Below are 27,159 nucleotides of genomic sequence, written 5' to 3'. Positions count from 1 at the left end.
TGTGATAAAGAATACTTACAAATAATCTACAACTAATACCATAGTTTGTAATGAGAAGCAGAGTTTTCCCACTAAGATCAGGTCCAAGGCAAGGATGTCCTCTTTTACTACTTCTTTTAAATATTATCCGGGAGTTTCTAGCTAGTATAATAGGACAAGAAAAGGAGATTTAAAAAAAAAAATACAGATTGAAAAAGAAAAAATAAAACTGTCTTTGTTTTCAGATGATAAGCTCATCAAGAAACCCTGAAAGAATAAATGAAAAAGACAAAACCCCCAAAAGTCCTGGAACTCACAAGTGATTACAGAAAGATTGCAGGTTACTGGGTTAATATACCAAAGTCATTTGTTTTCTTATACACCAGTTTTCAACTAACACTACAATATCACTTACTTTAGCATTTCCAGAAATGAAATACTTTGGTATAAACCTAACAATGTATGTATAAGACCTATATGAGGAAAACTATGAAACCCTGATGAATGAAATCAAAGAAGTACTAATAAATTGAGAAACATTCCATATTCATGGATGGAAAGACAATATTGTTAAGTTTTCAAGGTATCAAATATAGTTTTGATGCAAACTTAATTAAAATACCAGGAAGTTATTTTGTAAATATTGACAAACTGATTCCAAAGCTTGTATTTAAAGACAAGACCCAGCACACTATTGAAGAAGAACAAAGCTGGAGGACTGACAGCCCTCGACTTCAAGACTTACTATGAAGCTACACCAGTCACAACACTGTGGTATTGGCAGAAGGACGATGGATAAGTCAGTGGAAGAATAGAGAGCCCAGAAACAGACCCATATGCATAGTTAACTGATCTTTGGAAAAGGAGCAAATGCCTCATGATGATAGTCTTTTCAACAAGTGGTGCTGAAACAACTGGACATTACATATGCAAAAAATTAATCTGGACACAGCCTTCAAACCTTTCACAAAAATTAACTTAAAATGGATCGTAGATTTCTACGTAAGATGTAATACTACAAAACTCTAGGGAAAGTCTAGATGACCTTGGGTATGGCAATGTTTTTTTTTAAATACAACACCAAAGGCAGGATCAATAAAAGAAATACTAAACTAGAGTTCACCAAAATTAAAAGCTTCTGGTCTGCAAAAAGACTTTATCAAGAGAATGAGAAGACAAGTCACAGATTGGGATAAATTACTTGTAAAAGGCACATGTGATAAAAATGTTTTCCAAAATATACAAAAAAGTTAAAATTCAATAATAAGACAAAAAACTAGATTTAAAAAAAATTGGCAAAAACTTTAAAACAGATATACAGGTGGCAAATAAACATATGAAAAGGTGTTCTACATCATATATCATCAGAGAAATGAAAATTAAAATGAGATACCACTATATACCTATTAGAATGGCCAAAATCTCGAACACCTAATGTGGCAAGGATGTGAAACAACTGGTATTCTCATTGCTTGTGGAAATGCAAAATGGTACAGTCATTTGAAAGTTTAGCAGTTTCTGACAAAACTGATCATACTTTTAGCATAGGATTTAGCAATTCAGCTCCTTGTTATTCACCCAAATGAGCTGAAGACTTATGTCCAAAAAAATTCACACATGGATGTTTATAGTAGCTTTGTTCATCTTTGAGAAAAGTTGGAAGCAACCATGATGTGCTTCAGTAGATGAATAAACTGTGGTACATCTAGACAATGTCATTTTCAATTAAAAAAAAAATGCATTACAGAGCCATGAAAAAACATGGAGGGAACAATGCATTTTACTTAGTCAAAGAAGCCAATCTGAAAAGGCTGCATACTGTATGATTCCGATTATATGGCATTCTGGGAAGTGCAAAACCATGGCGACTGGAAAAAGATTGGCAGTTACCAATGTTCGTGGAGAAAGAGGGATGAAGGAGCAAAACAGATTTTTTAGGTCATTGAAACTGTGTATAAACCTACAATGATGATACATGCCATACATTTGTCTAAATTCAGAATTTACAATATGAAGAGTGAATCCTAATTTAAACAATGGATTTTAGGTGATAACAATGTGTCAGTGTAGGTTTATCAGTTGTAATAAATGAGTAAGATCTTTCTTTTAAATTTATTTTTTAATTGAAGGATAATTGCTTTATGGAATTTTGTTGTTTTCTGTCAAATCTCAACATGCATCAGCCATAGGTATGGTATAGGAAATCTTTGCATAGGAATATCTTCACATCGGAAATCTGTGTAACTGCTATTCAGTTTTTCTGTGAACCTAAAAAAAGTGTTATAAAATATCATGTCTATTTTTAAATGTATCACATAGATACACTGAATGTGCCTAATGAATTATCCAACTCCAAAGTATATTGTCTGCTCTATAACACACCACATCTCCTGTAACTAGTAGTCTCACTCTCTTATTGCAGTAAAATGTCTGTCAAAAATAGAATACAAAGGAGAAAACTGTGACCTAAGCAAGAATTTTGGGTCTAGAATTCTACCAAAAGAATCCAATTCAAAGCAAGAGGAAAAGTACATGTTTTTACATAAATTAAACTAAATCTCCATTTAAAGATCATGACACTCAAGATGCTGACATCTATCAGGCACTCTGTGAAGGCCACATTCCCACCAACTGTTCTAGGCCATTCTTGGGAGATTTTCCTTGGCAATGAGACCTCACTGAGGAGCTTCTCTTTTAAACACCACATTCTCCCTGCAGCCATGTATGGTGGATGGCACATGGTGACTGTGATTCCAGAGGATGGCATTGGGCCTGAACTTATGCCGCCTGTCAAGAATAAGTGCAGACATGCATGTGTGCCCGTGGACTTTGAGGAAGTGAAGATCACCTCCACTTCTAGGTGAAGAGGATGTTCACAATGCCATCATGGCAATCTGTCAAAACCACATGGCCTTGAAGGGCAGCTTTGAAACTGACTACAACCTGCCACAATCTCACAAATCCCGAAACAGTGTGTTCTACAGGACTCTAGATCTCTATGCCAACATCGTCCATTTTAAGAGTCTGCCACGGGTGGAAACCAGACACAAGAACATAGACATCTTAGTTATTCGGGAAAATGCAGAGGGTGAATACGGCAACCTGGAGCACGAGAGCATGAACAGAGTGGTAGAAAGCCTGCAGATCATTACTAAGGCCAAGTGTTTGTGCCTTGCTAAATATGCTTTCCAGCTGGCCTATCAATGGGAGGCAAGAAAGTGATAGCCGGGCACAAGGCCACCATCATGAACTGGGAGATGGTCTCTTCCTTCAGTGCTGTAGGGAGGTGGTATCCCACTATCCTCAGCTCACCTTTGAGGGCATGATTGTGGATAACACCCCCATGTAGCTGGTATCCTGGTCTCAGCAGTTTGATGTCATGGTGTTGCCCAATCTCTACGGCAACATTGTCAATGATGTCTGCACAAGGTTGGTTGGGGGAGCAGGCCTGTTGCCAGGTGCCAACTCTGGCCACATATATGCAGTGTTTGAAACAGCCGCGAGGCAATCAGGCAAGACTAGAGCCAATAAGAATGTGGTCAACCCTACTGCCATGCTGCTGGCAAGTTGTATTATGCTGGGTTACCTCAAGCTCCATTTCTGTGCCACCTCCATTTGAACTGCAGTCTTGGCATCCATGGAGAACAAAGACATCCAAACTCCAGACATTGGAGGCCAGGGTACCACATCAGATGTCACTCAGAATATCATAGAATCACATCAGTGTTGCCAGCTACATGGTTAGTGCCTTGGAGGCTGAACTGTCCTCCAAATTCCTTCCTGTCCGACAGTTTACATTGCCTTACCTTACTCTCCCCAGTCACAAAGCCCAGCCAGCTTGGCGGAGGTGAGCTCTTGAATAAACTAGCTTCTATTCCAATTCAGAAGAGGTAGGGGGAGAGAATCAAGTCTGAGTTTGTTTGTTTTGTTTCTTTTTAATGCCAGAAACATTGCTTGTTTAAGTTAGCCCTACCTATTGTGCTGTATATGTAGTGAGGAATTATCCTCTATTTTAATCTGCAATTCACACTTCTCTGTGAGATGATACAGTGAACAGATCAGAGTTGTTTGTGGAGTCCCGGACTTTCCCAGAACCTAGCACACTGATTTTCTCTTATCTAGGTTGTTAAAATTCTGCAAACCAACCTGCAGAGGAGTCTGGCTTCTCTCTAGAGGTCCTTAATGAGTTAATTACTGCAACAAAAGTTGCCTAAAAAATATACATTGTCATTTTAATAATAAATAAGGTACTATAAAGCTGGGCAGTGCAGAATGCCTCCACTCCCTCCTTGATTTCCCATCTTTTCTCCTGGTCTTGTTTATGTGAGAAAAGGGAGTTTTTGCTGGTGTAATTTTTCGCACACGGACATCTCTGAGCACCACAGGTCTCCTGCAAAGGGGCCTTTTGAATTCCTTCCTTGAGCCTATAAGCTCAAGAATCTAGACAATAAATTCCCAGTTAACAGACACTGGGCCCACAACTCTCTACTATACAAACAGAACCATGTACTGTAAACTCCATGCTCACTGCCTTTAATCTTCCATGGTTTGCTTCCTTTTAATCTCTCTTTCAAAGAATGTGCATAAGAAAATGAAAAAACACTGAGCTCATTTAAGGGTTCACTGTCATATTTTATTTTATTTATAGTAATTCTAAGGGCATAGGTGGGAGAAACACAAAAATGATAATTTTATTAGTGCTGAGAAATATTTATTACTCAAGTGGGAAATAAAAGCAATGATTATAAAAATTTATAGTAGTTTTATCAGCAGGAATAGATTGCTGATAGAAATGACATTGAGAAAAACAGTAAATCCTTAATAATATTTTGAAAACCTCTGTATCTCAGCTATAACTCTTGGATCCTGTCATGGTTCATGGAGCACAAGTTAAAGACATTGGACTGAGACCTGAAAAAGTGTTAGTTTCCAAAAGGCTCTGACTCATCATATTACCTTGATATCACCTATCCTTGTTATGTGTAAAGTCAGGGCTCAGAATGTGAAAAATCAAACACTAGTTTGAGAGGATTTAATCTGAGGAGGAAATGACTACTTTTAACCCTATCTAGAAGTCTTTGTTGAAGAACAAAGCAAGCAGGAATAAGTAAATTGCAAAATAATCATGGTATTCCTTTTTTGGACACTAGAAATATCATTGGCCAGTGTTCCACTGGCCCACGTGGTGCCTTCCTCTGCACAGATGTACACTTGAAACCAAAGGCATGGTTTGATGAGTGGGAAAGGAATGGATTTGAGGGTGAAGTCTCCCTACCTCCAGTGCTAAATGAATCCATACTACCTTAACTCACCCTGTTTCCTCTCCTCTCATGGTTGTGAAAATTTATTCACAACCAGTTCAACTGCAGACATTTGCCCAGATATTGGATTTTATTTGACATTGGGAGTTTATGCTGATAGGTGCATTTGAGCTGAAGTTTCCTTTTCTGTTAAAGATGGTTGTTTCCAAAATCTTCCCACAGTTTGGACCAGACTGCTATTAGTATACCATAGTGGACTTTTCCCATTTATCAGTTTGAGATTTTCCTTCCACTGAACTGTGAACATCTTTAGGGCACATACTATGTATTCTTTTTCCTGTCCTCTGTGTCCCCTAGCGTAATGACGTGTATATATATAAAATAAGTAATATATGTTTATTGAATCAACAAAAATGAATGATATGGTTGATACTACCAAATATTTCTTAAATGTAAAGTGAAATAATAACTGTGCCCACCTCATAGACTTGTTGGGAAAATAGAGCAAGAAAATACACATAAAGCTAGAAGCACTCTTGCCTGTCCAATGGAAAGTGCTTGATGTAGTTTAGAAATTATTACATTCATTAATATCCATTATATAATAGTCTAAAAGCTACTTCAGAGGAGAACTGGGAAAATGATATTCATTCATTACTATCTTTGGAACTTACTGGACAAGTTGCTTTACTTATTATTATGGATTTGTAACTGAACTGATGTTCATGGAGAAGGAACTGGCAACCCACTCCAGTATTATTGCCTGGAAAATGCTACAGACAGAGGAGTCTGGCGGGCTACAGTCCTTGGGGTCACAATAAGTCAGACACGACTTAGCGACTAAGCAACAACAACTGACTTTCAACTAGAGTCGCAAACCGAATCAGTCCCCTTGTCTCTCTCCTTTATTTCTTGAATCCAACCGTCTCTCTTCTTTCTCACTGACACCTCATTCCTCATTAGCTTGTCTCATCTTTGGGAACTTCCCAATCTCTGTTCCTTCTCTACTTTGTGTCTTGCCTATAGTTTAGCCCCCACAAATCTATTTTGACAATGTACTCAACCTGAACTTTCTAAAAGGAAAATAGAGTCATGTCACTTCCCTACTTAACACTTCACATTCCACCTGTTTTCTTTGACCTTGAGATAAAGTCAACAGCACAACAACATGAAAGCCCTTCCATGTTCTGATCTCCACTTCCTTCCCCAGGATCACCATTTCTACCCCCTCTCCCATCCCAGTAACAATACAGTGTAAAACGAGAGTGCAGACAGAGCTCATTGTCAAAGAGCCATGCAGCCTTCCTAGCTCAGGCCTTTGTACGTGGTCTCGGTTCTTCACCCCTTCAGGAGATGATCTACTTGTCACTGTGCTCCTGCTCAGTCATGTCCGACTCTTTGCGACCCCATGCACTGTAGCCCACCAGGCTCCTCTGTCCGTGGGATTATCCTGGCAAGAATACTGGAGTGGGGTGCCATTTCCTCCTCCCTGGGATATTCCTGACCTAGGGATCGAACCTGTGTCTCCTGCCTTGGCAGGCGGATTCTTCACCACTGAGGCATTTGGGAAGCCTGTCTCCTAGTGTAATGTGTAGGACAGTTTAATGTTTTGTGAACACTTAATCTATGTTAGGTACTGTCCTAAATAGTTTACATACATTAACTTAGTTAATCCTCACATGAGCCAGTTATATTGACAAGGAACCTGAAGCACAAAAGAGGTGACTGACCTGTTTAAGGTCAATCAGAATGTAAATAGTGGAACCAGAATTAAAATTAAGCCAGTGATACCAGCAGAGTCTAAACCACTATTACTAAATTGCTTCCCCAAATTTTAGGTGATCTAGATAGCCCAGAATGAAAAAGTAAGAATAACCAGATAATCAGGGTAATAGTGCCTGCAAGCATCAGATATTAAACATGGTAAATGAAGTAGTCAAACTAATTTGTCGTAATAACAGAAAACAATAGACAATATGTGGAAAAGAAATGATATGTTGTTGAAATAAGAGAATAACTAAAATAATGATAGGAAGTGGAAAAGAAATGTTGCATCTTGCCAAGAGGAGAATTTTGAAGAAATGTATCCAGTTTCCGAATCATTATAGAGGTTCTAAGAAAGTGACAATATTGCTGGGGGCTCAGCTGGGAATATGCAAAGTAACTGTGGGAAACTGATTACAGAGCTTGAAATTTTTGTATGGGGACACTGGGTCCTTGAAGTTTCCCTGACAACTTGCATAAACTGGGGACTCAGTGTGGAGATGTCTTCACATCAGAATGAATTTGCTTATGCTGACATGGGAAGCTACACATATTGCATTTGTGATTGCTCCAAGAAATACAAAGAAAAGAGAAAGGAGACATATTTAAAATGGAAAAAAAAAATAAAATGAAAAGACTCAACCTCAAAAAGCAATTTAAAAATTGAAATAGCTTGTTACCAATTTTGTAAATGCTTGAAAACCAAATCAGCCTGGGTGAAAACAGCATCTACCAAGGAAGATACTAGCCTGGGCTCTAATCCACTGAAGCATCTGGTTTGCTAGAGTTAATGCCAAATTTAGTTTATGCCAAATAGATGTAAATGAATGAATGTTGCTGCAAAGGAGAAAGGAAACATTATATATGTTCAAATATGAGATATTTCCCCCCTTTTTAATCCCTCAGAAGAAAGGAATTTTCCTAAATTCAAATGTTTATCATGTTCTTATATTACCAGGTGTTCTATCAGTTCTTTCATTTTGAATGACAAAGTATTTGGAGGAGGGAAAATAGTGGCGTTAGTTATGTCAGTTTGGAATTTTTATAGGAATTATCTAGAGAATAAATTTTAAAAAGAGGCAAAAAAAAACTCCTCAGCAAAAGATGAGTCATTATTCCTGGAAGCATGTTGTGATAGTTGCAAGTATTGAATGTCATTATATATGTGGCATTAAAAAATCACTTAGTAACAAATTACAGTTTTTTTTGTCACCTTGTAGAGCTCACATGTATTTACCTATTAGACAAATGGGGAAACAAATCCTAATATTATACTATTGGACTCTTGTGACTTTGCTTAAAATATCCAAAGAAAGCATCAAATACAGATTCATAAAAGTGCTTTATCTCAAACAACTTAGACAGATTGGAAGATGATAGTTTCAGAAAACTTTAGAGAACTTGAAAAATGGCTCTGGGTTGGGGAAAACCTTGAGGTCAAGATTCATGGGAAGAGAGTCAATGAAATTATTTCAAGATTTCATGGTAAAGGAAAAAGTAATATTTTAAAATTTATCTATTTAATATTACCTATAAATAATGCATTTAATGCAACTATGCATAATAACTACATCCATAAATGAAATATTATGGGTAGATAGTTGTCTATTTAAGATGTCCCTTAAAGTTATTCAGCTTTGCCCAGAATATTTGTTTCTTCTTTTTTCTTTTTTAGATCTCATCATTTATGAAAAGGGGCTGTTTCTCCTCATATTTGGGGTTGTCTCCTATTCAGGAAGACTTCCATGGTAGTTCAGTTGGTAAAGAATCTGCTGGCAGTGCAGGAGACCCAGGTTCAATCCCTGGGTCGGGGAGATCCCGTGGAGAAGGAAATGGCAACCCACTCCAGTATTTTTGCCTGGGAAATCCCATGGACAGAGGAGACTGGTGGGCTACAGTCCATGGGGTCACAAAAGTTGGACACAACTTGGCAACTAAACCACCACCACCTATTTAGGCATTTATATTATCTCCTAAATGTGACATGAAAAATGGGAAAAAGGAAAGAAAATAGATTTTGAAGTTATTGTGCAGAAATGTATAATAGCAAAGGAAGAAGTCAAGATTTCTAGATGTATAAGTAGTATTGTGGAAAGAAATACAAGTGAATTTCAAATGAAATTATACTAAACTCTTTAAGGCTGTGGCCAGAATACATGTAGGGTACGTCATCTAGTTTTGATTTTTCAAACTGATAAAAAATGTAATTTCTGTGAAAAACTATGGTGCCAAAAATCAACTATATGCCAGATACCATAGAAATATGTTGGAAAGCATGATTTATAAAGAACGTGTTTACTCTGGGGTAAGATACATCTCAGGGATTGATCCTTTTCAAGGTATTCATGTTGTGATAGAATTAGGTTATTTGGGTGCCAATTTTATTCTTGCCAGTGGCAAGATATACTTGTGTGCACAGTCGCTTCACGCATCTGTACTTTTGCTTATTCACTTGTTCCTCAGTGCTGTTTGTCCTCCACTGAACACTTGCTTTGAGCTGGGTGCTATGCAAACCACTGAGGGTGCAGCTTGCCAATCAATGTCCTTTGTCTTTAGGATCTCGAGGGGCAGAGGGAATCAACAGTCATCCAGGACTCATGGGCTTACTTCATTTTGTCATATATTACATTATTGTATTTTTAACAAACTGAAGGTTTTTGGCAGCACCGCATCAAGCAAGTCTGTTGGCACCCTTCTTCCAGCAGCATTTTCTTACTTCATGTCTCTGTATCATGTTTTTGGTAAAATTTTTGCGATATTTGTGTGATCCGTGCTCTTTGATGTTACAATTGAAAAATGATTATGACTCACTGAAGGCCCAAGTGATGGTTAGCAGTTTTTAGCAATAAAGCATTTTTTTTCCCATTTATTTTTATTAGTTGTAGGCTAATTACTTTACAGTATTGTAGTGGTTTTTGTCATACATTGACATGAATCAGCCATGGATTTACATGTATTCCCCATACCGATCCCCGCTCCCACCTCCCTCTCCACCCGATTTCTCTGTGTCTTCCCAGTGCACCAGCCCTGAGCACTTGTCTTATGCATCCAGCCTGGGCTGGTGATCTGTTTCACCCTAGATAATATACATTATTTAGTCAAGTTATGTACCTTGTGTTTTTAGACATAATGCTATGGTGCACTTCATAAACTACTATATGATGTAAACATAACTTTTGTACGCACTGGGAAACCAAAGCCCCTGTGTGACTTGCTTCATGGAAAGTTTTGCTTTATTGTGGTGGTTTGGAACCAGACTTCTAATATCTCTGAGGTATGCCTATATAATGGAGTGTGATGAGTGTTGTCATAGAGATATATGCAAGGTGCTATGAGAGCACAGAAGAGGGGAAATCAGACAGTTCCCTAGAGTAAATTGTGCCTCCAGTTGGGGGTAGAGGGGATAGAAAGGGAGAGAGCAAAAAGAAGAAAGGCAAAGTAAGAGAGAGAGGGGAGGGCCCTATGAGAGCTACCATCACAAGCCACTTACCTGCCCATTACCTGATACTCAAAGCTTTTACTCTTAATTCTCATCATTTCTTATTTTGCATGTTATTATTGTTGAACTCATTTTTCCTACAGAAACTTGCCCTGATGATGTTTATCTATAAGGTGGGATTTTCAAGATTTAAGGACAGCACCTGATTTTTCTATGAAGTGGTATTTTTGTTGTTGTTGGCGGCGGGGGGTGGGGGGGGCGGCAAACTCTACACTGATTAATGAGCCTGATTAGACACCTCATCGTAGTTGACTGTATGATTGCCAAGATTTTTTATTTTTGTTAAGCTACTTTTCAGCCCAGTTGCTGCTCCTCAAAGCCTTCCTGTTCTATGTTCCCCTTTGCCAGTCTCTCTGAGAGCACGGTTCATCATTCTGTTCTTTCCAGCACCCTTCTTGTTCCCTTCATCTCTCTCTAATGCCTCCGTGATAGTGAACTGGATCTCTAGAAACACATCATCTTTTTTTCCTTGGTGATCAGCTCCAGAGTGAACTCCCTGTTCTAATACCATTTTGATTCCTCCTCCTGGAAGTGACCTTGGAATTCACTTGACATTAATCTGTCATGCTCCTCCATCTTCTTTGATTCTGTTGCCAATGGCATCATCTACTCCCCTCTTGGCCCTGAAGCTGCCCACAGGCTTCTCTCTGCCTGAGATCTGTCATAGTTCCACGTACCTCTTCTATGTCAGGGTAGCAGTGGCATGCTCATGGCTTGAAAATTCACCACACTCCTCTGGTTCAGATAAATAAACCAATCGCCGCCGCAGCATTCTGAGTGAGAATTACCTAATCACTCTTCCACCTGATACTTTCATCTTCTTTTTCTGAGAAATCGCTTTTCTATAAAAGAGACTGTCAAACTCTTGATCTTCTCCAGCGAGTCTGTTCCCTGACTGTTTAGAGCACTCCAGAAATGGGCAGCTGAGGCTCTCAGTGTTACTTGACCATGGTTATTGTTTTTATCCACATTGACAGATGCTTTTTATAGACTCCAGCTGAATTTCGTTGGGAAAGAGCTTAAAATGCACAGGAGGAGGAAAGCACTTCTCTCCCAGGATCCCCGCTGAGCTGATACCAGCCTATGGGAAGTCATCTATTTAAACAGAAATAAACATGCCTTGGGATGCCAGCAGCCTATTTTCAGCTTTATTAAACTATTTTCAGCTTTATTAAGAAATCTGTGTTTAATTTTTCCAAACATTTCCAGTTTTGTTCATTTAGCTTTTCTCTGTGTGTGGATCAGTTCTCTTGATGAGAATGCAGACTTTGCATTCTGCTCCTTAAAGAAACATAATGTGTTTAGAGAAGAGCAAAGAGTCTGGAAGACTTCTGAGGACTCAGCCAGAATCTTGTACCTAACTGGCTTTTCATGTGGAAAAGTATTCCTGGTTAGATGTTGCCTGTGCCTGGGTCCTGGGAGATTTCTCTATTGGGTATTTCGTTCCATTTAAAAAGTTCCTGAGACCCATATAAATTGGTCATCTTTATAAATTATACACTGCTCTAGGCCAGGGTCAGGGGGGTGTGTGTGTGTGTGTGTATCAGAGAGAGAGAGTAAATATTGTAGATTTTGTGGGCCATGTGGTCTTTATTGCAACTATTTAATGCTTTCTTTTTAAAGCAGTGGGAGGGACTTCCCTGGTGGTCTAACAGCTAAGACTTCAGGCTCCCAATGTAAGGAGCCCAGGTTCAATCCCTTGTCAGGGAACTAGATCCCATATGCCACAACTAAGGATTCTGCATGCCACAATTAAGACCTGGTGCAGGCAAATAAATAAATTTAAAATAAAGCAGTGGGAACCACAGACAATAAATGTGGCTGTGCTCTAGTAAGACTTTAATTATGGACACTGTAAGTTTAACTTCATATAATTTCCACATGTCTTATAATACTGTTTTGAAATTTGTCAGCCATTAGCAAATGTAAAAGCTGTTATTTGTCATTGTGCCATATTAGGTAAGTCTCTGGGCTATAGTCTATGAACCCCCATTCTAGGCAAAGGGGCTAAAATAATGAACAGGCAGAAGCTCTGATGCCATTAGACTTTCATTTGCCAGAAGGAAAAATAGACAGTGAACCTCCAAACACACAAATTATGAAAATTATGTCAAGTTCTAAGGGAGGAGGAAAGAGCACAAAACTGAGGTATTGTAACAGAGAGCAACTGGTGGCCCAAGGACTGGTGGATTGCCTGAGCTAATCAGGGAAGGTGTCTCTGAGATGACATCTGAGCTGATCTCTGAATGATACTGGGGAAACACATGAACATCTGGTGCAAGTATCAGGAACAGGCAAGGGAAATCACTGAGTCAGGGAGAGCCCTGGGTTTTTGAAGGAGCAAGGTGACTGGTCTCACTGGAGAGGACATTGCAGAAGGGAAAGAAGAGGGCTGGATAAAAGACTTTTGGATTCATTCAGGTTTCAGTTTTAGACCATGTATGTGTGTAGGTTATGTATGTTCAGTCGTTCAGTCATGCCTGACTCTTTGTGACCCTTTGGATGTAGCCTTCCCAGCTCCTCTGTCCATGAGGTTGTTTAGGCAAGAATACTAGAGTAGGTTGCTGTGTCCTTCTCCAGAGGATCTTCCCGATCGAACCTACATCTCCTGTGTCTCCTGCATCGCAGGCAGATTCTTTACCTGCTGAGCTATTGGGGAAGCCCTTAAGTAGGTTTAAAGTTGGAGAGTGATAGGAAGTGGTTTGGGGTTTGGACAGGTCACTTTGGTGGTAGGATGAGAGACTGTGGTGGGGGAATGAGAGTGGAGGCCAGGTGGTCAGGAGGTGTGGTGAGGAGGCTTGTCCAAAGTTGTCATTTTCATTTGCATTCCTAACACTATTCCTAATGTATGAATCTGGTAGAGGTTGAGGAGAGAGTGAGAAAAAGTGATAAAATATACGGCTCAGTTTGAACGGCCTGGTGAGATTTGCATCAATCACACTATCAAGAAATTAGGTCTATGTTATTTCTGTCTTATCTCAGCAATTTTCACAATGACAGCTATTTTGAAGGTACTCACTAGGTGTGGCATTATTTTATTTAATCCTCACAGCAGTTCTGTGAGGTCAGTGTCTTTATGTGCTCTCTAGATGGAGAAACTAAGATTGTAATAAATTCTTCAATGAGACAATAGGTTTCAAAACTAGGTGGCAGAGGGAGCCTAGGACCCTTGCTTTTCTGTTTTAGCACGTGACTTTTATGCATGTGATCTTTTCCTTTACATTTGTTATCTATTGCTCTGCATCAGGCAGCCTAAGTGTTATGGCTTAAAACAGCAATGATATATTGGTTCTCATGAATTGGGGGTGGGCTGGGCTCAGTGAGTGGTTCTTCTGCTCCATGTGTTGTTGTCTTGGGTTTATGCATGAGGCTACAATCAGATGGTCACTCATCCAGGGCCTGGAACATCAATGATAATCTCATCCTTATGGCTGACAGTTGATGCTAGTTGGCTGAAGTGTCTCTGTTCCCTTCCATGTGACATCTCAGCCATCATTAGGCTTGCCAGACTTCCTTACTGCATGATTGATGGACTCCAAAATGGAACATTTCAGAAAGACAAGCCAGCCCCATTGTGTAAGTGCTAGTAAAGTTCTGCTTGTGTGACACTTGGTGATGTCATTACTTCAGAGCAAGTCATGCAGCCAAGCCCAAAATTAAAGTGAAAAGAGATTCTATATGGGAGATGGGTTCATTAGCATCCACCAAGTTAAGTAACATTGTGATTCTAGCTTCTGCCTTTGTACAGAAATATATTGGAGGTTTTCCCCCTTTTGTGATTACTCGTCTCAGTAGCTAAGGATAAGCTAAGGCACCAGATATGTTTTGATCCATGTGTTGACTAGTCATTTATTGTTCCTACTACGAGTAAAGCTAGGAACAGTGTGTTAGGAACTGTGAGTAAAGGAAAACTTTTTCTTTCTTCAATGTTATTAGAATATAGAAAAAAAAAAGCATCATGCTGTACAGATGAGTACCTAAAAAACACATTTGTGAGGAACATACACCTTAAGATATATTTCAAACTGATCTTATTGGAGGCCTGGATTATTTTCAGAAAGATGTTCTTTTTTCAGAAAGATGTTCTTCTTATAAAAATATACCTTTCTCCTTGTGATGAGATTTTTTTATATCATGGAAGAAATTGAAGCATTTATTCTTTCAAAAAATGAGGGCATTGTGAAAGTCAATTTTTGTCAAAGATGAACTAATGTCTAGGTCAATTCGCTATTTTAAGAATGAGGATTTCATCTGATACCATGACCTCCAGCATTGCTTGATCTCCAAAACCTTCTAGAAGTCAGCTTCCTATAAAACAGCAATACAAAAAAGCCACTGGCATGAAAAGGTCTAATCTACTTATCACATGTATGACAGATCTCTCTCTGAACAATAGAAACTTTTATATATAGTAGATGCTCATTTAATGTAAATATCTAAGCTGGCATCTGCTGTTCATTGTTATGGTATAAGTGTTTGGCATTCTAATGAGATTTAAAAACAAATAAAGCTACAATAGCATTTGACGTATGCTTGCATCATTTTAGGCACTGTCTTCTGTGTACCGTTTCCTCTTGCCTTTGTGCATGTCTGTGATGAAGGTACTATAATTATCTTCATTTTCTAGATAAAGTTTTAGGTAAAAGAATTAAGTAACTTGTCTAAGAGACAGGCCTTGAACCCTGGACCTTTTGGTTACCAAACCCATTCTTTTTATCCCTGCATAATGCAGAAGTAGCAGGATTTTCTATCAGGAACAACATGAAATAGCCTTTTAGGAGACTTGAGTTCTAGTCTCGTGGGCTGATCTAACTGTGTGATCTTGGACAAATCAACTTCTCTTACCTGAAAAAATAAAATTTAGCCCTCTTCTCTAAAGTGCTTACATTTCCAGCCCATATTTTTTGCTAATTTAGAGCCTACATGTTCTTCACAGCTTACATTGTATTTTCTGCACTCCTCATCTCCAGTATCCTGAATTTTTTTTTTACTTAGCATTTTCATCTTCTAATATTCTATATCCTCTGTTTAATTACTCTCCATCGTTAATTGTCTGTCTCTCGTGTTCAAGGATACAGACTCCAGTGAGAATAGGGATCTTTGTTTTGTTTAAAAGTGTATCCCAAGTGCCTCCAAAACTTCCCAGTGCATAGGAAGACCCCGGTAATTTATGCTGTCTTTTCTTTTAAGGGATGTGTGGGTAGAAGATAGGAAGAGGCATTCCGGGATGAAGAAAATGGCATAACAAAGGACAATAAAGCAATGGATACCTTGGTGTTTAAGGCATTTCATTTGAGGAAATAATGTGGGAAGAAAGTGGGCAGCACAATGAAGGCCTTTGGTGCCACGCAAGGGAGTCCAGATTTTTTGTGTTAGGTAACAGAACACCACTTTGATCATCAAGGTTTATTAAGTCACCAAAATTCCCAAGGTGCAATCACTGGTTCTAAGAGACAAACCTTGAGGCTTAATTGTACTTGGAAGTAACATTTAACTTTCTTCTCTGAGTGTATGGCCAGTCTTTCCTTGGGAATGACAGGAGGCATCAAAGAAATAAGAAATGATGTTTCACTCTGAGCTCAGTGTGAAAAATGTGTGGATGCAGATGTGTTATTCCTTATTTATGGTAATTGAATTTTAAATTTAATTTAGCAGTAAAAATCTGCTATTTAAGGGTTTGTTACACTGTAAGAGACTTAGAATCACATAGATTCTAGGGGTACTTAGAGAATCATTTGATGCCTGTTGGGTGACAAGCATAAATGCATTCAAATTAATCATAATTGCCATTCTAGCAAGTAAAATACAGCAATATGTTTATCAAAAGGACGTTTCCAAGAGATATGAAGAGAATATGATAAATAGCAGAGCTAAAGTGTCATGCAGCAAAGCCATGTGGTAAACAGAAGCTACCAAACTGTACCGCTGCATAGTCTAGGTAATACAGATTTTAGGTATTTGTTATATTTCTCTTAAAGATTTCATTAGCATCATTTTAAGTAAATAGCTGCATGTTTTTCTCTTCTGAACATTTGCAGTAATCTTACCCTTTCACATACTTTTATACATTTCAGTTTCCAAATTTTCATAATCATAACTAACACTGCAATGAATACCGTAGTGCACATTTTTTTCCATGTTGATTGTTTTCTGACAAGACCATACTCACAATGGAATTACTGGGTCAAAGGATATGAATTAACTTTGCATCAATTCTGTCTGCTAATTTGGCTAGTGAAAATTGGTACTTGTTAATTTTTTTTCAAATTGCTAATGAGATGGAAATTATGTTGATTAGCCTGTTGTTTCCTTTTCTCTGAAATGCCTGCCCATGTCCTTGTACCTTTTATCAGTTGGAACCTAGTGTTTTTCATTTGGCTATGCCACTCAGAATTCTGTGCCTATGAAGACCAAATCTTTGGGTCAAGCCAAATTGTCAATATAACTGAAACAATTAATCAACACATTGGAGCAGTTGGTCAATCTCCTGATGTGATGGGTCATTTCATCCATACAAGTGGATCAATTTAGTGAAACATCTGGTAGAATAAAGATGCATCCAATAAAGCATGTTAGGAAGTAGAGTTGAAAATCAAAGTGTAAACTGCATCAGTTAGGTCATGACTTGCTTATATGAGTTCACATGCATCTCCTTTCTGGTTCTTTCCAAAGTATAATAACGATGATGATGGAAAGTTCAGGAAACATCTGTTTCTCCGTGTGCACTAGGAGCCTCTGTACTAATTGCAGTATGTCAATGTTTTTATCTTCTCTTGAGTTGGATGTTCTGAAAGCAATCTTCCCCTTGAAATTAACAGCCTTGATTCTCTCCTTTCAGTGACCCTTTGCCAGATGAAACTCTCATTGACTTCATTTAATAAATGAGAAAGCTCGTTCCCTCATTTATCACAGACTGTACTCAGCAATTAGATTCATGCCAGGACCAGAGAGCAAGGAGATTATAGGAAAGTAACTGAAATTATGAATCTGAGGTTATTATACTTGAGGTGAAAAAAGGAATTTTTTTTTTCCCATCTGATTCTGGAAAATTTTTATTTTTATTAGCAGTGATATCTTTCAACTTTGCTATCATGACCTTTAGATATAATAATGGGGACAATAGAAGTCAAGGTCATCAGGCACAAAAGAGGTCAGAGTTCTTTGAGTCTTTTTTTATGCTGTGAATGGAAAATAGAATCTTTAACTATAGGTTTGGTCCATGAAGAATTTCAGCAGATATCTGTTCTCATTTATTTCCTTTTCATTTATGTGATTTACTTATGTGTTTCTTTGGGATTTTACTCTAAAAATGAACACTCTGACTGCATTATTACTGCATTATTGCTCTGCTAGAACAGTCTTTGGTGACCCTGCCTCAGGGGATACTGTTTTCTTCTGGTCAGTGTAATGTCTGTGAACATTAATGGCTTTTTGGCTAATTAAAATTTAAAAGATGTTAGTATCCATGAAGTTTTAATTGATGTATACCTGATATGCTATGGATGGAAATATTTCATTTAATCCATTTTCAGCTTGCACCTAATATGTACAATCATGTGTATGTGTGTGTGTTTATAAGGCAAAAGCAAACTGAGATAACAGGAAAAACAATTAAATGGAAAATTCCTTTTTCCTATTAAAAATTATTTTATACCTGTTCCCAATCACTCACACATACGTATTTACAGACACATGAAAAGAGCAGTGGTTCACAATGAATAGAAAACTGTTTTGAACTTGGGCAGTCATGATTCCTTCCTAGGCAGTCTATTCTGAACATCCATTTACAGCAATGGGGCAGAAATATGACCACATCCCTAAAAAGCCAGAAGCATTGGTTCCATGATCTGCTACATCTCCCTACCTTTAACTCTAAGCTAAAAGTCAAACCCTTTTTGTGTTTTTTTCAAAAGAGAGGTCCATCTGAATCACTGCTGTAAACTAGGACAGTTCAACAGCCTGGTCAGCGCAAATGGTCAAGTTGAACCCAAGATCAATATGTAATTTTTCAGTGACAAAAGCAACTAAAACTAGTATTCAGAATTAATTTTTTAAGTTATTAAGTGGGTACGGTTCTCTGTTCTTATTTCAACTCAGAAGGATCCAGGGCTATTGGTCATGGATAGGAACCAATGTGGACAAAAAGTTTGTGTGAATGCAAATGCTTAGCATTGCTGAACACGTGTAGGAAAGAGCATGGACTGTGTATAATCAGGCAGCTCTAGGCTGGAACCTTGGCTTTGTCACTGCGACTGAGGACCTTTGAACAAGTTGTTCAACTGTTCAGAGTTTCAGTGTCTTCATCAGTAAAATGGGGATAAAACAGTAAATACCTCTTGAGATCGTTGTAAAGTTTAAAGGGGATTTTGCATATAGAGGGAGCCATAGGGTGTCATGGTATGGGGTTTCAAACATAACAAGGTTGATGGGTGTAGCATGCACATTGTGCATGCTTGAAATTTGTGCATGCACATTGTGCTGACTCGAAAACCGAGGTTCTGGGCTAAGACCCCAAAAAAGAAAACTGCTGAGAAGGAGAGCAAATTAAGCCTTCCTCAACCGTCCCCTGAGGAGATCATCCAGGGGAAATGGTGGCCTGTAAGACCCATTTCTTTATTAGACTTTGAGGGAATATGTCTAAGAGTATATACGTATGGAAATGTGATGGAGTAAGCATCAACTAGCTCTATAAGGAGTGATCGTTACATGTTTTATTCTCTTACCATAGAACATATGATTCCATTTTCAAAAGCATTGTCTTCTAGGAAGAAGAAAAGATCAAGAGATTTTTTTAAATTTCATTTCTCTAAAATTCCATTTTACTTTTTCTCTCTCTCCTCCCAGACATTCTACGAATTCTTCAAGTTTAAAGTTTATCTAGCAGTGGGAAACCACTTTCTTATGACATTATCTTTTGATAACATAAACCTCTGACATATTTCTAATTATATATAAAGTAAATGGATTCATTTCCTTTTTGAACCACTGAGCCTCTGCTTGTCAAACATGTTTGTTTTGATCATCCTGTGATGTTGATATCACGTTATAGGATTTCATCAAAAGGAAAAGAATTGTGGAGCAATGAGGCTCTAAAATGCCTTGATGAAAGCAAAGTTCCCAGCTAGAGTTAATCTCTATGCATACCTCAGGAGCCTTCATTTTTCAGAAAATTTACTATGAGCCACATACCATGTTAAACTCTTCGGTTCAGTTCAGTCTCTCAGTCGTGTCGGACTCTTTGCGACCTTATGGACTGCAGCACGCCAGGCCTCCCTGTCCATCACCAACTCCCAGAGTTTACTCAAACTCATATCCATTGAGCCGGTGATACCATCCAACCATCTCATCCTCTATTGTCCCCTTCTCCTCCTGCCCTCAATCTTTCCTGGCATCAGGGTCTTTTCAAATGAGTCAGTTCTTTGCATCAGGTGGCCAGAGTATTGGAGTTTGAGCTTCAGCATCAGTCCTTCCAATGAATATTCAGGACTAATTTCCTTTCGGATGGACTGGTTGGATCTCCTTGCAGTCCTTAGCGCATATATACACACACACACACACACACACACATATATATATATATATACATCTATATACATATATATACACTTTTACTTCAGTTTTAGCTCCCTCCTTTGGAGCAACTGTAATTATCATAATTATCTTTATTTTATTAATCCAGAAACATAGGGTAGCATTTTCAAGGTCAGTAAACAGCTCGTATATCCTCTCTTTGATTAGCACTCAAACTCCAAACCTCCCTTCCTCACCCTATAATGTCCCTTAAAGACTAAAGAATTCCTTAAATATATATTTTCTGAAAGTCACATTTATTTTTTATTTCTTATAGTGACTTTTAAAATGCTTGACCTTCCTCCTCGTCATTACTCCCACTTTTCCTCAGTGACGAAAAAACTGACTTAAGAACAAATATTTTGTCATGAAGTGTTACTCTTTAACTCTTCCTAATTGAATTAGTGGATGAAAACTTTTAGAAAATGTAGATTACTTCTAATCTTTCATGACAAAGAACCAATGCCTTTTCATCCTAGTCATTATTTGAATGTTTATGATCTTAATGATGCAGCTTTATCTTAGACAGAATGGCACAGTGGTAAAGAATCAGTCAGCCAAATGCAGGAGACACAGGAGACATGGGTTCTATCCAAGATCCTGTGGACTAGGAAATGGCAACCCACTCCAGTATTCTTGCCTGGGAGATCCCATGGACAGAGGAGCCTGGCGGCCTACATTCCATGGGGTTGCAGAGTCAAATGTGACTGAGCACGCACGGACAAGGATGCATGAGGGGTAGGAGCTAAAATTTCTTAATCTCAATAGAGGTATTTCTCCTTAATGTTTGAAATATGTAAGAGGCTGTGATGAGTGCATTATATTCATTTTTTAAACTTTACAAAAACTGAGAAAACTAGGATTAGATCTAATACATGAAAAAAATGATATTCAGAGGAACTGTTTACTTGTTCAAGTTGCATTACACTAATAAGTACTAGAGCTGATATTTGAAACCAGGTCTCTCTGGCCTTAAGTATGTGTACTTTTTTAATACTTATTGTAATAATATTAGTGTTCACTCTTACTGTGAATTAGTTATCCAGGCAGGCTAATAATTACAATAATACCTTGACATTTAGTATTTAGTATTATTCTTAATAGAAATTTCACTCAGCAAAGAGTCACCAAGTGGCTACCATGCGTCAGGCATTACTGTAGGCAATGTATCTAAAGCTAAGCAAAAGCAAACATTAAGCTAAAAAATAAATGGTGCCTGCACTCTTGGTATTTTATCATTTAGTAGGAAGACATAGATCAATTTAAAGAATGAATTCATAATAGTTGTGACACATACTGTGAGGTCATAGAAGAACTTGTGACTGTAAATTGACCTAGTTTCCGGGTCAGCAAAGGCCCCTAGTTTCTGAGGAAGTAATCATTGGTTGAACTAGGAAGAAGGTATAGGAATTAGTTGATGTTCCTTCCTTTTCTTCTAATCCCATAGGGTTGATGTTATATTATAGAAATTTAATAGAAGATTGTGGTTTGGAGGGGTGGTGGCCAAGCGGGCAGTTGTGCTATAGCCTGTGTGCAAGTTCAGAGGCAGGAAGGCTTAGAACATTGGAGTGAGAGGGGAGGATGCTCGCAAGGTAATCAGCCTAGATCCCGCAGAGGACTAAGTGCATTTTAGGCCTTTTCATCCGTATCCGATGGGTGCTGAGAATCCATCCAAAGATTTAATGTGTGTACAGTCTGTCATTCAAGTTGGCTAAGCTTTCCTTTCCACCTTCAGTGCATGGACTGCAGACGCCAGGCAAGTAACCCGTGTAGTGGGTTTATGAGCTGAAAATTAATCTGTGTATTTCAGGAAGGAAATCTGTAGCTGCACGGGTTTCTCACATAGTGTTTAATGACTGAAGCAGCTTATTGATGCTATCAAGAAACTGATACATTTGTAAAAAGAAATGCATTATCTATGCTATAAAATTAAATGTTGCATTGCAGAGCAATAGACTAAATATCTCCTTAGTCAATTTTTTGTAAACTAAATGTTATAAAATTATATTGGAGCACAGAGGCAGCAGAAATTCATGGGGAATGCATTTCTTTAAGAAATTTATTTTGTTAGCCTGTATTGATAGTCAGGTTTTAATTACCTTTTTACAAAAGTGTGCATTTTCCATGCCTGGGAAAAGATGTACATTCTTTTCCCCATGTTGTTCTCTATATTTATGTCTGTCTGTTTGGGGCTTTGAGGGCATATGTATTTTAGGAACTGTTTTTTGTGGCATGCTGGAATAAAATCAAGAACATATTCTTTATGTTTTTCTACACAAGTATTAATAACATGTCCCCATATAGCCAGAATTCTGTTTTAAAAATCTCTAAAATAGTTCATGGACATAAGTATCTAAACTAACTTCCAGTGTAAGAATTGGAGTTATCCCCAAAGCTTTCTGAACATATCCTGCATGACTGGGTAGTCCTGAAATTTTGCATAAAAGAAGTTGAATAACTTCTCCTGATCCCTTGGGAAATAAAGCATTTACTGAGCACCTGCTCTGTAATAGGTGCTTTAGATACTTACTGACTTGCTTAATCCTCACAAAGTAAGAATGAGTACCATTATTACCCTGTTTTATGGATGGATGAACTAAGATGCAGGAAGATTAAGTAACTTGTTCTGTCTACACAGCTACTAAGGGTTGGTGCTTGGATTAAACATGCAGCTGATTGGAGAGTCCACAAACTTAGCTTCCACCTGGCAGCGTGCTATTCAAATGAGGGATGCCTGTTATGGAAAGGATGTTTTCTTTTTTGTTAGTTTTTTCTGACTCTCTTTCTTTTTGGAATGATGATTTTGTGGAGCTTGATGTTAACACATATCCCGTCAAATATACGTACTCTCCCAGAAGAATGATTAAATGATAACACTGATGATGATGAAAATAATACACGCTACCATTAATCAAGCCCTAATTATATGCCAGACATTGGGCTTGTACTTTGCATGTTCTCATTTCCTTTTCAATTCTATGAAAATTCCATTTTCACAAATTGGACCCGGAAGCTTAGAAGATGAAAGTAAACTATTCTTGGAATGGCACCAGTGAAATTGTAGATCGTGTCTGAGCAAGATGCAAGCCCATGGTCTTCACTCAATACACACAATTGTCTCAACTATATACACTTTTCCATGCAGTATACAAGTATGGGTACCTATAAAAGCTATGGATGGGTAAGGGAAATATTTTATAGTTTATCAAAATGTGGGTTGCTTTTTTTTTTAAAAACCCAAGTATCACTGCATTTATTTAAGCCATCTCCTCTTTATCACCTCCATCTCAGGGGAGATGGACATCACAGAGTGCCCTTTCCCCAAATAAAAGCTCTTTGTACTTGGGGTATAGCTTCCTCTTCTCCATGATGAATGAGCTCAAAGTTGTTCATGCTCCTACACCCACTGTTTTTCCAGTGAGGTTATCTGACAGCCAGTTTTCAGTACCCTGCTAGGTTTTACAGTTTCCTTTTTAAAATTCAAATTCTTAAAATCTTTCCTGTTAACGGAGTCTGACAATCTGTCTGCCTGTCTCTGAGCACTGATCACAGGACAGGCCCAGTGTCAGCTCTCATTCAGGGTTCATGGAAGTGAATGAGGCATAAGTCCTTCTTCTAAGGAAGCGTAAACTTAATTGAAAAGGAAAATCAGAGAGTAAATGTAACATCGTCTTGTATGAGGAAGATGACCTTGGATTACCTCCAATAAAAGTCCTGTTTTATTGGCTTTAACTTTCTGACTTAAAAATTTCCAAGTAACTCAAAGACTATTAATGTGACATGCTTCTCAATTATGCTGCTACACTGAATTGGATCTTTTACATTTGAGAGTCAACTCATTAGGTACTCTGGAAACAGATAGTTGTTCAATCACTCATTCAACAAATGTTGATGGGCCATCTCTGATCGTGCCTGAGAATTCACACACTGGATTCTTCTTTCCTAGGTTCCCACTGTCACTTACCAACTCTGCAACCTTGAGCAACTTCCATTGTTTCGTCTACCTTAGTCTCCATCTATGAAATGTGGCTAGTGATAGCACTGATGCCATAGAGTTGTGGTGAGATCATGTAAATAAAACACTCGAGGACCTCGTCTGAGGCACAGTAAGCCTTCAGCAAAGGTGAGCAGTTGCTACGAATAGCAGCATCTTCCAGACACTTCACGGGATGCTGAAATAAAATGAGGAGCAAAGCCAGATGCTTTGCATCCATGGCAGAGACACAGAGAGAAAGGTCTCTGCTCTCTTGAAGCTAAAGTTTGAGGAAATGGAAGACCCAGCCTAATTGGAGCACAGAAAGCAGAGGAAGTGATAGTGGATGAGACTGGAGAGGAGGATTGGGAACATTTTAAGTGTAAAAGTGAGCTTTAATCCTTCAAGCAGCAGGAAGCCATGAGAGTGGTTAAGAAAGGGAGGTGACGTTTTGATTTTGTATGTGGAAGGATTCCTGGCTGATGGCTGGCTGGCTCAGAAGATGGTTCAGTAGATGCAACACAAGGGCTCTTAACCAGAATGTGAAATTACATCAGCTGTAAACACTTGCCTAGTGTGCAAATATGAGAGGTGTAGGGCCAGGAAGGGCTAAGAGAAACATTTCATTCTTTACTGAAATATGAGTCTTCCAGTGTCACACAACTAGTCAGTGGTGAAGCTGAAGCTGGAAGCAGTATTCATGCTCTTAGCCCCATGATCTCCCTGAATGATCCAGGGAAGACACCTGGACCCATATAGAGGCAATGATGGTGAGAGGAGTGGAAAGATTAAGAAGTGTTCTGGTCAAACAAGGGATAGAACTGGGAGAAGACTTGGATATAACAGACAAGCTAGGCTCTGCCTTTTTATGTGACTCTGCTTTATTTAATGCTTGTCAAGGGTCTGATGAAGATCCCTGAAATTTCTCAGATGTCTCTGCACTGGGTGATCTCAGCTATGTTATAAAAAATGTTTTTAAATCTTAGAGATTTATAAATATCTAGGAGATTCTCTCTAAATGATTGCCACTATTGGGGAGAACATTTAGAATCTTTTCATTGTTTCTTCACAGAGTTAGTCACTCTCAAAGTCCGACATAATAAACAATATTTCCCACCAATGTATTTGCTGAGGTTTTTGTTTGTTTTTTGCATCTAAACATACTACAGAGCATTCAGACCTTCCAGCCAGTTAAAGGAGTCACTCTGTTTTTCTTTTTCTTTTTAGTCTATTTGGAGGTTTAAAAGGAAATAAGTTGCAAATAATACAGTAACTTTTCAAAAATAATCTTATACTCTTATCACATGGAAGTATTACATTTGCTTCTCATTTTAAAGGGTTTAGTGTTTCTTAGTACATATTTGGGACATTTTCTGAACATGAGTTTGTCAAAAATATGTTGGCTTTTATTAATATCCTCAATATGCCAGTTTTCCCTTTTTTCTGTGTCATCCATAGCTCCAATCCTCTCTGTTCCCAGGCTTAAGTCCCTGATTTTTAAATCCTGCTAATACCCAGGGGACTCCTTCTGGAAAATTTCTAACATGAAAAAATTGTCAAGTTATGACTTATTTGACACCATGCCACCTAAAATTCTTGCAAAGAGCTGAAGAGATTCATTTTTTCCCCACATATTTAGAAAGTTTTTATTCATTATTGAAGATTAAAATGTGACCAGTGAAATAACCTTTGGAAATATTGAAGAAAAAAAGGAAGGAGAAAAATCACTCAGAGCATATCACTGTTTACAGATTATCACTGCTTATATGTTGATGCATTCCTTCCAATCTTTTTTTTTTTTGGTTTGTTTGTTTTCTGTGTTTAGCATCACAGTTATAGTGGAGGTCCAGTCCATAACATGGAGGGGCACGATGGTTTACTTCATCCCTGTCTCCATGAGAAATCCAAGCGGATTTCATTGAGTCTCAGCACAGTTATGTGTGCCCACCCCTACCACACCCCTAAGGTGTCCAGAGCTCCCCTTTCTAGTCCTGAGGACTAAAGAGTTGCCTGGATCACTGAATGGAGTCACTCCCATAAAAGATGGGTTAAATGTGAACTGGAGAAAGTCTCAGGATACTGGTGAGTAGCATTCTTGCTGGATTTTTTCCAAGTACTGGCAGCTGGGCCTCAATAGACAGCAGAGAGAGATGCCTGGATGTTCACTTCTCCTGCTTGGAGCTTCTGGTTATGGGGATTACTTCACCCTGCAGGTAGAGCTAGGGAGAGGGAAGGAAAAGGGTGAGTCCTTAGGTGATAATGAAGGCATTTCAGAAGCCTGAAGCCTGGGATGGGGACATATCAATTATTATCTTGATATAGTGGTTGCTTGATGCCATTTTGATTTGTGATCATAACATAAGCATCATCATTTGCTTATATAGTGCGTTATTCCTGTTAATATATTCCATCTAACATAAAAATTTCATTTGCCTAGGTTAGCATAAACAATGATATCAATGATAATGATCATAATAATTTACATTTATACAGTGTCAATGAAAATTTGCCAATATCACGTAGCCAGTTAGTGGTAAAGCTGAGATTGGAACTGGTATTCATGTTCGTAGCTACTGAGTGCTACTGTCTGAACACTTCATAAGCATATTTGTAATACCTACATCATACTCCATTGATTGTGTCGATTAAACTTTACTTAAGCATTCGCTTACTGAAGTAAAGTACTGTTGTTTAGGTTTATTTTTTGTAAATAGTGCTATCATGATTATCTTGATACATAAAGCTCTATTGTCTCATTGCTTCATTTTTTTTTTCCCTTTAGGGCATATTCATTAAAGTGAAATTATTGACTTAAAAGTTTATAAACAAGACTGTGGCTTTTGATATATATGCCAAAATGCTTTTTCTTGTCAGAGAAGTTTAATTCACATTGCCATCAAAGATTTGTGCGAGTTTCTGCATTAGATATTTTGTCTCTCTCTCTATAGCATCCCTGCTAAGCCTGCTAGGTGGAAGACAGTCTGCTGGCTGTCAAGGACAAAGTTTCCTATTTCCCTCAGGGAATTAGATGTTTCCTTAGGTCATCTGATAACATATAGGTGAATTTGGCTATGGGAGGTGAGCAGGGCAGGGGAAGAAATTAATTTCATTCA

General features: G+C 38.2%; 1 protein-coding gene and 1 pseudogene across 2 annotated transcripts in view; both read left to right on the top strand.

Moving 5' to 3' along the window:
• NELL1 (neural EGFL like 1) overlaps positions 1-27,159 on the top strand; it is a 1,003,663-nt gene that overhangs the window by 671,205 nt on the left and 305,299 nt on the right. The gene's annotated exons all lie outside the window — the stretch shown is intronic.
• Positions 2,553-3,758, top strand: LOC110121658 (isocitrate dehydrogenase [NAD] subunit gamma, mitochondrial-like; annotated as a pseudogene).

The sequence above is a fragment of the Odocoileus virginianus genome, chromosome 28 (genome assembly GCF_023699985.2).
Source record: "Odocoileus virginianus isolate 20LAN1187 ecotype Illinois chromosome 28, Ovbor_1.2, whole genome shotgun sequence".
NCBI classification, from domain to species: Eukaryota; Metazoa; Chordata; class Mammalia; order Artiodactyla; family Cervidae; genus Odocoileus; species Odocoileus virginianus.
This window is presented reverse-complemented; position numbering and strand designations above follow the sequence as displayed.